This window comes from Entelurus aequoreus, linkage group LG18 (genome assembly GCF_033978785.1).
Source record: "Entelurus aequoreus isolate RoL-2023_Sb linkage group LG18, RoL_Eaeq_v1.1, whole genome shotgun sequence".
NCBI lineage: Eukaryota > Metazoa > Chordata > Actinopteri > Syngnathiformes > Syngnathidae > Entelurus > Entelurus aequoreus.
Window position 1 is genome coordinate 22364599 of NC_084748.1, and position 12650 is coordinate 22377248.

The following is a 12650-nucleotide window of genomic DNA, read 5'->3' on the forward strand; positions in this document are numbered from 1 at the left end:
CTTAAGATTCATTTTCTTTTTAAATATCTTACTGTAATTTCACATGGCTAATGTGTTGTTTTTTAAGACAGGTCTCTAATTTCTACATTAAAACAAAACATAGGTGAGTTGGAATTAGAGACCATGTCATTATGTTTTGATGCAGTCTATTTTTGAGAAGATAATTTTCATCCAAACTTTGAGTGCAATGTTGCTAAATTGTATCGTACTGTTGTGGTTTCAAAAAAGAGTAAGAATCCAAGTGCAGATCCTTAAGTCTCTATTTAATAACAAAAAATCACTGGAGGAAATAAATCAATTGTAACAAATGTTCAGCTCCAGGAAAAACGGGTTAAAAGTCTGTCCTCCACCTGAGGAAATACAAAAAACAGGAATTACAAAAAGTTCAGGGCAAAGGTCAGAGTTTAGTGAGCTCAGAGCTTGATTTACCGAAGGCAATGGACAAACTGGAGATCCAGGGTTTAAGTCTGGTGGTTGATTAGCAACAGGTGCTCGGATGACTGGCAGCACACCTGGAACTAAAGACAGGGTAGGAGACTTACAGACACAAGAGGGGAGGGGCGTAGGAAAACAAGAGGGAAAAAAGCAGGAGAACTGCCCTCATGACACGTACAGGCTGTTCTTACACGACGTTCCATTTTTAGTTCACTTTCACATAAATCTAATCACACCTCTCTCCCTGAGTGAGATGACAAAACTGTGGATGCTTTTTTGCTGCATTTTTCTTCCATGTTTCATAACCGTTAATTAATAGAATCAGTGCCTTGAAAAAAATAAACTTTTTTCAACTTTGAATGTGATACTACGCATATTGAACAACAATTTAAAATGTGTAATGGGGCAACTTTATTTTATTTTTGTACAAGGTTCCTAGATGAAGATGAGTCATTTGAGTAACAGAATTGAAAGTAACTGGGTTGAGTTTTGAATCTTAGAATTATCAAATGTATGGAATATAGCTACATGACATTAATGCTAACAGCGTGTTGGCACTAAGCACATTACAGTGATTGAACAACAACAATAATTGTGTGAATGCTCCAAAGCATGGTTTTCTCCACCAAAATGCATCTATTTATTGTTCTTCTTCTTATTCTCCAGATTTTGGCACGCTTTACCTTCCACATTCTACCTTCAAACCGTTCCAACTTCAAAACTGTTCAGCCTGTTCGGGAATCGCAGGCTCTCCCTTGACAAATTCCAAAAACTCCCAGATTTACCAGAATTCCAGGTTTTCCCGGACATTTTTTCCCATTCAAAATGAATTGGCCATTTTTCAAACTTCCACCATTTCCACATTTTTCAACCGATTCAAACCATTCCACCTTCAACACATTCCACCATCCAGAAAATTAAAACTTCCCTTTTTCCAAGTTCAAAAAAATTCCAGGACTTTCCAGATTTCCTGGTTTTCCAAAGCCATATATTCACCCATTTTTCTGTCGACTACTCCTTCCACATTTTTCAATCCACTTCAACCGTTCCACCATCAAAAAATTCCTCTTAATCAGGACAAAAACTTTTTGAACTGGAAAAATTCCCGGTTTTCCCAAAATTCCGGGAATTCCGTAATACCATTTCTCAACTTCAACATTTGTCGACTGACTTGAACAATTACAACACCAACCATAAACTCATTCAGAACATTTAAATTATTTTGCATTTTCCAAAAAATTCCCTCTTTTCTTTAAATTCCCAAATTTCCATGAAATTCCCATTGAAAAGAATGGGACATTTTTTAAAATTCCAAAACGCTCACATTTTTTATCCGATTCAAACCGTTCCAACTTCAAACTGTTCAGCCTATTCAGGAATCGCAGTCTTTCCCTTGACAGATTCAAAAATGTCCCACATTTCCCAGAACTCCAGGTTTTCCCGGACATTTTGTCCCATTCAAAATAATTTGTCCCTTTTTCAAACTTCCACCATTTCCACATTTTTCAACCAATTCAAACCATTTCACCTCAACACATTCCACCATCCAGAAAATACAAACTTCCCTTTTTTCAAGTTCAAAAAAATTCCAGGACTTTCCAGAATTCCTGGTTTTCCGAAGCCCTATTTTCACCTTTTTTTTGGCAACTACTCCTTCCACATTTTTCAAACCCACTTCAGTCGTTTCACTGTCAAAATATTCTTCATAATCAGGAAAAAAAACTTTTTGAACTGGAAAAATTCCGGTTCTTCCCAAAATTCCAGGAATTCCGTAATACCATTTCTCAATTAAAAATGTTACAACTTCAACATTTCTCAACCGATTTGAAAAATTCCAACACCAACCACTTCAACTCATTCAGAACATTCAAATTTTTGGGCATTTACCAAAAAATTACCTCTTTTCCCAAAATTCCCAAATTTCCATGAAATTCCCATTGAAAATAATCGGACATTTTTCAAAGTTCCACAACTCAATATTCAGCCTGTTCAGGAATTGTGTGCTCTCTATCAACAATTGTAAAAAAAAATCTCGGATTTCCTAGAATTCTCAGTTTTTATGGACATTTTCCATATTCACAATGAATTATACATTTTTCACACTTCCACAATTCCCACATTTTTCAACCTATTTAAACCATTCCAACATCAACACATTCAACTCATCCAACTAACTCTTTCTTAAGTTCCAAACCAAATTCCGTTTTTTCTGGAAATTCAAACTCTTTAACATTCAAACCATTCCAACATTCAAACTATTCTTACATTCATACTACATTCTGTCAGAATTTCAGTTCAACTTCAGCATTGGAGCATTCACACGCAATTCCTTCAGGAATTGCTTTGTCGTAGAATTTCTGACCTTTTGACCTATATTTCTTGTCTATTAAGAATGTCTGCTCATTTTCATTTCTCTTCTATTTTGTGCCATTGAATGGACCAGTTGTGGGACAAAGGTGAATATGGAGTTATGCCAACCTGTCTACAGAATGTTTAGATTTTCCAAATATGACTAAGAGATACGAGGTTGTTTTGGAACAGACAAACCAAAACAAAAACAATCATGACGCACAAGATAAAAACAGTGACGCACAAGAGACATATAAAAAATGGCAGAAGACCGGGACTCCAGAGTGATTTTGGCTTGTGTGTGTCTTGTATGCTCTGGAGTACATTTTGTCTGCTTGCACGGACAACTCAATTCAACCTGCACTTCTGATAATGGGTAAATAAATGTGTTGTACTAAACTACTTTTGTTGCCTGCTTAAGCTTCGGACAATCCACTACACAAATTGGCGTCACGAATAGGATGGTCCAGAACTCTGCAAGTCAACATCCGCTCCCGGCTTCTCTCTCAGGCAGACAATGGTTGCATGCACGCATCTAATAAAAGGTAATAGCTATTTTGCTTATTGTGTAAAAGTTATCTGTCTGAAGAGAAACAGGATCGGTAAGACGAAAACTGATTTTTTTTTTCCATAAAAGATAGGCCTAGCAGGTTCTCCAAAAACAACCTGGAATGGGGTAAATTATGGTTGGCTTGAGTTGTTTTATATGTGATTATTTGTCTGTGTGTTTGTTGAAAACTTGTGATTTCTTGTTTTTAGCTATAAGGGGATTGTTTTTAGAATTCTGGTGGTTTGGAGTGTTTTGAAGCATAGACTATGTGAGACGAATACATTTCTTAACCTCTTCCTCCTTTTTCATTGTCGGAAAAGGAGGCTTCTTTCTGCAAGTGCATCAGAATTAGCCAAAGTTGGATACAGCTAAATTTAAGGCAGGGTTTGCTAACTGGTGTGACATTTGGCCCATACAAATTTATGAAGTCTATGAAAGTGCGAGACACCTGTCTATGTGGAAACTGCAGCGGTCCCTAGTCCTTGTGACTCAGCGTGTAAAAAAGCCTCAAATTAGGTGACGATTCAGTAACTCCGGTAAAGGAGATCAACTGAGCCAAGTTGTCACGAATCTGTTTAATGGCTGCAGAATAGACAGGTGGCGTCTCGGGCTCCATATGGTAGAGCTTTGGTGAAACTTGGTGAAACCGTATGGGACTGACCAGACACGATGTCTGTAGGATTGTTGGGTGATTCCTAGTGATTCTATGGCGCCTTAGGCCAGTGATCCGTGTTGGTCAGTTTGATAACGCAGGTGCTGCTCCAATGAAACGGGTTAATCGCCGTTGTATGAGCAATGATGGAACCTGGTTTTTGTGTTATGAGACGGCCGATTCCACAAAAGCACGCTTGCATTAGTTGTTTATAATTGTCCGGACATGGGGTGGGATTGTAATTTATAAATGTGTGTGTATAATGATGAATGCTGAAATGTGTGTGTATTGAGTGAGTCAGTTTATGTTGGTACATTTAGATATATGCGTAATTTAATAACTTTTGTGTAGCACCTGTTTTCTTATCTGTTTTAATTCCCCTCTAATTGTCTATTCCCCTCTTCTGAAAGGCAAACATTATACCTCTCGGTATTCCCCCTCCCTCACGCAACCTCCCACCTCCCCCCCTTTTTTTTACTTGACCTATTTCAAAAATCAATATCCCCCGTAAATGATAGGTTTCTCCTCATAATGTAAATAAGCTAAGAATACAAACTGGAAGGCTGTTGTTCTTTACTCGAAACATAATTACCATTGTTTTAAAAATAGATTATCTGAACATTTAACACATTATAACTTATAAAAAATGGATTGGTAGGATCATAATAATAATGCTTTGTGTATTATTGAAATGAGCCTTTTAAGTTTAAGGTCTATATTTCTTCTATAAACATTTCCCCAAACTTCAAAACAATGTTACATATGGGAACAATAAATGAATAACATAACATATGCAGACATTTCTTACTCAGCATGTTTTAATTTATAGAAAATAGCAATGGATTTGGATATTTTCTTTAATATGTTCAATATGCGGCTTCCAACATATTAATGACCAATTATTATTCTCAAGAATGTAGTTCATATACTCTGTCAATTTCCACTTGATTCAACTTTAATTTTTGTTTCACAATTTGACCTTGCACCACTAAACACCACAAATTTAGTTTTGTTATCATTCAATGATTACTTATTAATATTAAATATTTTTTTAGGTGAATCAACGCGACCTCGATTTCCTCAACGATTTCTTCAAGTCTTCTCCTGAACAAAATACATTTGTATTATCTGCAAACGTAATACATTTAATTTATTAGATACTGAACAAAGATCACTTAGATTAAGTATAAATAGCTTAGGTCCCAATAACAAGGCTTGTGGAACCCCACAAGTGACTCTTTCTGGCTGTGATTTAGTCTTATTAAATTCCCCATATTGAGATCTATTACTTAAAATAACTACTTAACCACTATTGTGAAACACCTTTCTAATTTATGGGAGTATTGGGATAGGATTGAGGAAGATGTCTGCTGTGGTGGAGGTGAGTTTGGAAATTAATTTAATAAATGTACTACTGGGGACGCCTCCCAGGAAAGAATGGAGGACGGGGACTGCTCCTAAAGGCCTAGCACTGGCTGACTGAGGTGCGTCCGTGTGCCCTGCCACCCAAACCACCAAAGTGTATAATCACCAATTAGACGACTCATAACAGGAGCCTTTTGACTCTTATATATGGTGGGACTCAAGGTATGGCCGCTCATGTGAACTATCCTTACAACAATTAGCATGGTAAAAGATGGACAACTAATGACCCACATTGTTCCTTTGATCTCTGTCCTGCCTACGAAACCAAAAATTTAGGTAAAATGATAAAACAGGGCGTAGCTGCCGCTGATTGAACCGATACGCTAATACCACATTTTCAATTATTTCGGTTGTCTGTTAAAAACATAGCTATTGGCTGCAATTTGGACATGCCTGCTGTAGGCTACAAGGAGCTAGCAGCTACACAACAGCTGAGCTAAAATAACAAATGTAAGCATATCAAATAATTGTAGTTGCTTATTACATACACAAAGTCGCTTAGAGACAGAAGTCTGTAGAAAGTATTCAGTAACAAACGTGTCCGCATCATTAAACTTTCTACCACAGGAAACATACTGAACAAATACAGCAGTTAATGTCAGACTATAATCTGGGATACTTTGTCTATCAGAGACATGGTTAAAACCCACAACACCTTTCGTTCTAATTAATGTCCCGGGGGACAAGATTACAGAAAAGACAGATCGAGTGACAAAGGGGGAAGGAATTATGATTTATGAAAGGGAAAACATTAAAAGTAGATCAATTTGAGTATGTTAAAATTTAAATTACATTTTCCTCAGAAATGTATTTCAAGGTAATTGTAGTATACCGACCGACCACAGCTAAAGACATTTTTCTCGATTCATTTTCAGACATCCTCAAACAGCATAGTATGAAAGAAGTAACGTCATGGGGGACGTTAATCTGGACTGGTTAAATAAGACGCGTAGAAAGAAACTTAAGGATATTATAAATGGCTTCTACAATGATACAAAGGATAAGCAGAAACTACTAGAATTACAATTGGATGACAAAAATTAAAGAGATAATCTGTAAATACACTAATACAAAACCAGAAAGAAGAGTGCTAAAATAAAAATACCTTGGATTAATAAAACAATTTGGATTCTAATAAGACATCGGGACTCAGCTCTCATAAGAGCAATTATAACAGGTCTAAATACAGATCCTATGATTTTAAAAGTTTTGAGGAACAAAGTTACAATGTTTATGCGGAAGTCTAAGGCTGACTTTCACTTAGAATTAATCAAAGCTGCAAAAGGGAACATTAGACAGTTATGGAAAACCATATACAAACTTACGGGAAGAGAGCAAACAAGAAACAACACTATAATATTAAATATCAATGGCGCTACTATCACAGACAGTCTGGACATAAGTAATAATTTTAATGAACATTTCATCCAGTCTGTACAAACCCTGAATAAAAAGTCCCTTAAAATCAGTGCAAATAATTGTCATTTATTCAGGATGGACTAATTTTAGAATTAACAAATGAAACAAAGTTAAACAAAATCTTCGCTGCATTATCAGACTCACGATCTAGAGATATATATATATGGGTTGGACACTATCTTCCTAAAAACGTGTAAGGATTGTATTATTGCTCGTATAACAACAATTGATAAATAAATCAATAACGGAAAACACTTTCCCTACCACGTCGAGAAACTGCTACTATAATTAAATCAATAAAGCAGGAAATAAAGAAGACATGAACAAGTACAGACCAATTAGCCTTCTCCCCGTTATAACAAAAGTAATAGAAAATTTGAAGTTAAAAAGTGGCTTTGGAGCAATCAAAGCTGCTCACTTTGTCGTTAAGAGGGGCATTATGTTGACACATCAACTTAATGTGTAGTGTATTTATCCATGAGAGCATTTTTGTTGTGAGGTATGGCTGTTAAAATCTTGGTTGTTTTTACGAATGATGACAGATGTGAACAAGAGCATGCATTGTCTTTGTGTGATGATGTAAATAAGGTGTGGTTGTATTGTATGTTAAGTATGTGTCCATGAACGGGCATTTGGTGACTTTTCTTAAAATTGATTACATGCTACAGTATGATTATTTTTTGATTCATTATTAAATATTATGAATGTATATATTAATTATGGTTAATTAGTGTCATAAATTTATTGCTTGATTTTTGGATCCCTTTAATTTAGGTAGCCAGGGACTGCAGATGGAAAGTAGCTATTTAGATATAATCTGGTACAGAACATATCTGTTTCTGAACTTAATGTTTCTGTGCATTGTCCCATCATAGATAGACTAAATTAAATACAACTATTTAGTGAATTATTGAGGCCACAATAATTCACTAGGTGTTGTAAAATATCAAAGTACTATTGCAAAAGCAAACAGTGACCTCAAACATGACCTGTCCTCCGCCTCTGTTCTTGCTGCGCTTGACTATAAGCTGCCTTTTCTTTTTCTTGGATGTTTCTGAAAACTACTAATACTACTACTACTACTATTACTATCACTACGACTAACACTGTCCCTGTTTCAGGGACAGAGGGGGGAGGTGAGTTTGGATTGGGTCAAGTTTGAGCGTGTTGAGGTTTTATTTAATCGATATGATCAATCCGGTACAAGGATAAAGGAACGTAATGATTTAGATTGACAATTGCAGTGGTTGGCGGAAGCAACCCCAACCTCAAAGGAGGGTGCCAATTCAGTAATTAAATGTTTTGTGAATTATCTAATATCCCGACATGGTTTCCCCAAAAAAGATTAGGTCAAACAACGGCACCCATTTGAAGAAAACAGGTTATCATCTTCAGTCACAAGATCAGCACTTCTCAGGACCAGCAGCTTCCTAGGAAGGCGGAAAGACCATGAGACCAAAATGGTATGTTTGCAAAATGTAGAATTTGTGTGCCAGTTCCTCTGTGCAGATTTGAGGATGAAAGCAGCCACTCCAGATTCCCTTGCACTCGCTGAGAGGGGCACGGTCAAAGCCAATCCAGGACCAACACCCGATACCTGACTGGAAGGAACCGAGAGGAGAGACAACACCTTGCCAGCGATGACGAGAACGACTAAGGTTGCCAGCCAATATGTGTCCGTCGGGACTCCAGCAGCTGTGGAAAGAGGTGTCGGGAGTGCCGAAGCAGCGAGGAGGCCTTGAAGCAAGCCGAGGGCCTGGACCAAAGCCCAAACGCCCCATACTCTACCCCAGCCTTCCCGAAAGCCCCCACAGCTCCAACTCTACCTCAATTTTCCCCAAAGCGGCCAGCGCGCACATGCCATTAAACAGTCTGCCCAATGGACTGGGCCACACCTCTAGAAGAGACAAATACAGACTGTTTGAGTGGATCTCTTTCTTCACCAAGGCAGCCAAAAGCCCAACGAGGTGTTGGCAGGCCACCAGCCTGAGGCACCACCGAGCATCTATACGAGCACTAATCGAACATGGACTCATACGAAAATCAGTTGTGTGTTCAAAATCAATTGGTAATTAACAATATTGGTAACTACATTCATTTCAAATGCCGGGAACATTTTTTTTGCAAATGTCTTACAGTCATAAGTCTATATACATTCATCTAATTATGTTCATGATCAAAGTATTTGTTATTCCTTTACTAAATCAAAGGGTAGGCCACTAATTATGTTCTGTGAGATGGTTTTACTGCAGGCTGGTAACAGCGATCGCTCTGAAGGAGGGTCATAGACGGAATTTTTGCCTCGTATAAAAACATTGAGGTTTTTGCCTCTATCTGTGGTAGAGATTTAACTTAGTGGTCTACGTCAGAAATTGGTATGGTCCAGGGTCGTAGGACCCTGGAAGGAGGGTATGTCGTAGAATTTCTGACCTTTTGACCTATATTTCTTGTCTATTAAGAATGTCTGCTCATTTTCATTTCTCTTCTATTTTGTGCCGTTGAATGGACCAGTTGTGGGACAAAGGTGAATATAGAGTTATGCCAACCTGTCTACAGAATGTTTAGATTTTCCAAATATGACTAAGAGATACGAGGTTGTTTTGGAACAGACAAACCAAAACAAAACAATCATGACGCACAAGATAAAAACAGTGACGCACAAGAGACATATAAAAAATGACAGAAGACCGGGACTCCAGAGTGATTTTGGCTTGTGTGTGTCTTGTGTGCTCTGGAGTACTTTTTGTCTGCTTGCACGGACAACTCAATTCAACCTGCACTTCTGATAATGGGTAAATAAATTTGTTGTACTAAACTACTTTTGTTGCCTGCTTAAGCTTCGGACAATCCACTACAGCTTCATCTAGTCATTACTAATATTTTATAGTTAAGCTTGATTTGCAGCCGATAGGCAGCAAATGCTATTTTTCCAGTGTTCAAGGTACGTTTGTAGTTTAAATGTATTTTTTTAAATTGTATTTTTCAATATGCAATCAGATTAAAACAGTGGTTCTCAATCTTTTTTCACCAAGTACCACCTCAGAAAAAACGTGGCTGTCCAAGTACCACCATAATGATCAACATTAAAATACGGTAGCATAGTAGGGCTAAGTATTTAATACAAACAAGACAGATGTTTACTACTTTTGGCCACTGTAACAATACACATAGTTTGAACAGTAACATTGTGGTTGAATATATGAAAATAAAACACTGGACTTTAATTAAGTGATACTTTGGCGTACTACTAGATGGAGCCTGTGTACCACTAGTGGTACATGTACGTCCCACAGATTGAGAATCCTTGATTAAGGGTTAGGACACTTTACTTATTACAATCTTATAATGTTTTGTTATGTTGCATTTATAAAACAGGAAGTATTCTCAATATTTGAATATACGCCCAGATTATACCTCTTTACCGAAGGTAGTATTAGAGTGAAAATAAGAGCGGGCATTAAAGGAAACTGAGAGAAAAAGCCACAGATGCAGATGTATTCATAGCGGGAATAGCAATGTTGGGCGCACCCCCCCCCCCCCCCCCCCCCCCACACACACACACACACACACACACACACACACTGGAGGGTATCCTACTCCTGCTGTTAAATAATGCAACTGCTTTGAGATCTTAGGGACTCCTATTATATTACATGTCTGTGTGTGTGTGTGTGTGCGTGCGTGTGTGTGTGTGTGTGTGTGTGTGTGTGTGTGTGTCTTTCAAAAGGCTTCTCTTTCTTTTCCTTTAAAATATGTCCATTTTTAGATTCTACGATACATCAATGTTTGTGGGTCTATCATTTCTCTTCCTCTTATCGACTTCCATGTGTCTAAGCCGTCATATTAGCGTGAATATATAAAAAAAGAAGTTTTTAACTCAAGTTGCGAGGCCTCGTGTGTCTAATTATATGGCTTGTTTGATCAGCTTTCACTTGGTTCCATCTCTTCGTCCTGCATCTGTCTGTAGCATGAAAAAGCGTTGCACTCAACAAACGCCACACCTATGTTTTCTGCAGGTTACAGGCGTGCCATCACACCAATAAATCGGACTTTGAAAAATAGCTTCGATAACCTTTTTTTTTTTTAAATGGCCCAATGAGACGCGATTAACCGTACTGTGCTTTACTAAACTAAAGATCATTGTAAACAAACATGGCATCAATTGTGTGGGACTGTTTCAGAGGAAGACTTTTCATATACCATTTACCAGTGCCAGGCCGTGTGTTTCCCCCCTCAACCTTCAGTGATGTCCGACTTCAATTATTACCTCTCAAAATACCATAATTTATGTCACCACATGACCATCGCTGGAGAAATACTATACAGGAACACATTTACGCCCTACTGTGCATTGAATCACCTCAACATTGTACAAAACGGGTTATTTTCTGGCGCATTTAAAAATCAATAAACCCCCATCAGCAATTAAAATATATCTCATGTGATAAATAATGATAAATGGGTTATACTTGTATAGCGCTTTTCTACCTTCAAGGTACTCAAAGCGCTTTGACAGTATTTCCACATTCAACCATTCACACACACATTCACACACTGATGGAGGGAGCTGCCATGCAAGGCGCTACCAGCACCCATCAGGAGCAAGGGTGAAGTGTCTTGCCCAAGGACACAACGGACGTGACTAGGATGGTAGAAGGTGGGGATTGAACCCCAGTAACCAGCAACCCTCCGATTGCTGGCACGGCCACTCTACCAACTTCGCCAAAATTAAAATAGCAAAAAACATTAAACGTGAAAAAAATTAAGAAATAAGATATTTGAACTCACAATTCGTAGCACCCATTCAACGCCGTATAAGCCAGTGGTACCCTTCGTAGTCGGTTGATTCGAGTGGCGGGCATTTCCCTATTTCATCGCCGGGACAGCTCAGCTAGCTTCCGGAGTTGGCCGACATCGTCTCACAAGATGTAGCTTATCTTTAAATATCCTTCTTGAAAATGGCCTTGCAAATATATATCTGCCACATAATCAACGTTTTGTTCTCCTTCTTTGTGGGTTAAAAAAGTGAGTATCTGTGATTTCTCTGCTAGCCCTGTATAGTTACGGTGAAACACTTCCTGCTTTTAGTAAAGTGCAACTTATGATTGGATACTCACTTTGGAGTGACAAGTGAGTATCCAATCACAGTCTTGTTAACGACAGGCTACCTAGATAGGCTACTGTCAACAACTTGTGATCTGATTGGCTATCGCAACTGTCTATCAATTGTATGTGTTCTCAAATTCCTCCGCTAACGGTGTGGCAAACCAATAAGTATCCAGTCACAGAACGCGTAAATGTCACATTCAACGTGAGGCCAGCTATAAGGCCTTACTGACAACAACTTTTGATCTGATTGGCTATCGTAATTATCTAGCAACTGTATGTGCCCGTTCACTCGTATTGTGACGGCTCCGGGCAGATTTTGTACAGCATGGCAACATAAGCTAGCTGAATTCTGATTGGATAAAAATTCTAAACTAAAAACAACAGCACTGGAAGGAGCATAATATGACATGAAGAGAATATGAATACTTTTAGATATTTAGTAAATTACAATTATTTTAATCTTTAATTATGATCATGATTTCTGGTTATTTTAGACCAGCAGAGAAGGCCTTGCTAGCCCTGACGGCCCACCACTGCCATTTACAACGTTCTGCCAACAATCCATGAGGAGGGGAAATAAACCTCACCCTCAACACATCAAACTAGGGCTGCAACGATTATTACGATTTGATTAGAAAAAAGCTTTGATTTATATTCTGTTGCTTCGATGAATCGTTTAATGAGTATAACTAATAAAATTGAGCGGACATA

General features: G+C 38.0%; 1 long non-coding RNA gene across 1 annotated transcript; it reads left to right on the forward strand.

Moving 5' to 3' along the window:
- Positions 1-460: 460 nt before the first annotated feature.
- On the forward strand, positions 461-9669 carry LOC133633540 (uncharacterized). Its single transcript, XR_009821776.1, has 3 exons — positions 461-529; positions 3206-3329; positions 8327-9669. It is a non-coding gene; the product is annotated as an uncharacterized LOC133633540 (long non-coding RNA).
- The last annotated feature ends 2981 nt before the right edge of the window (positions 9670-12650 follow it).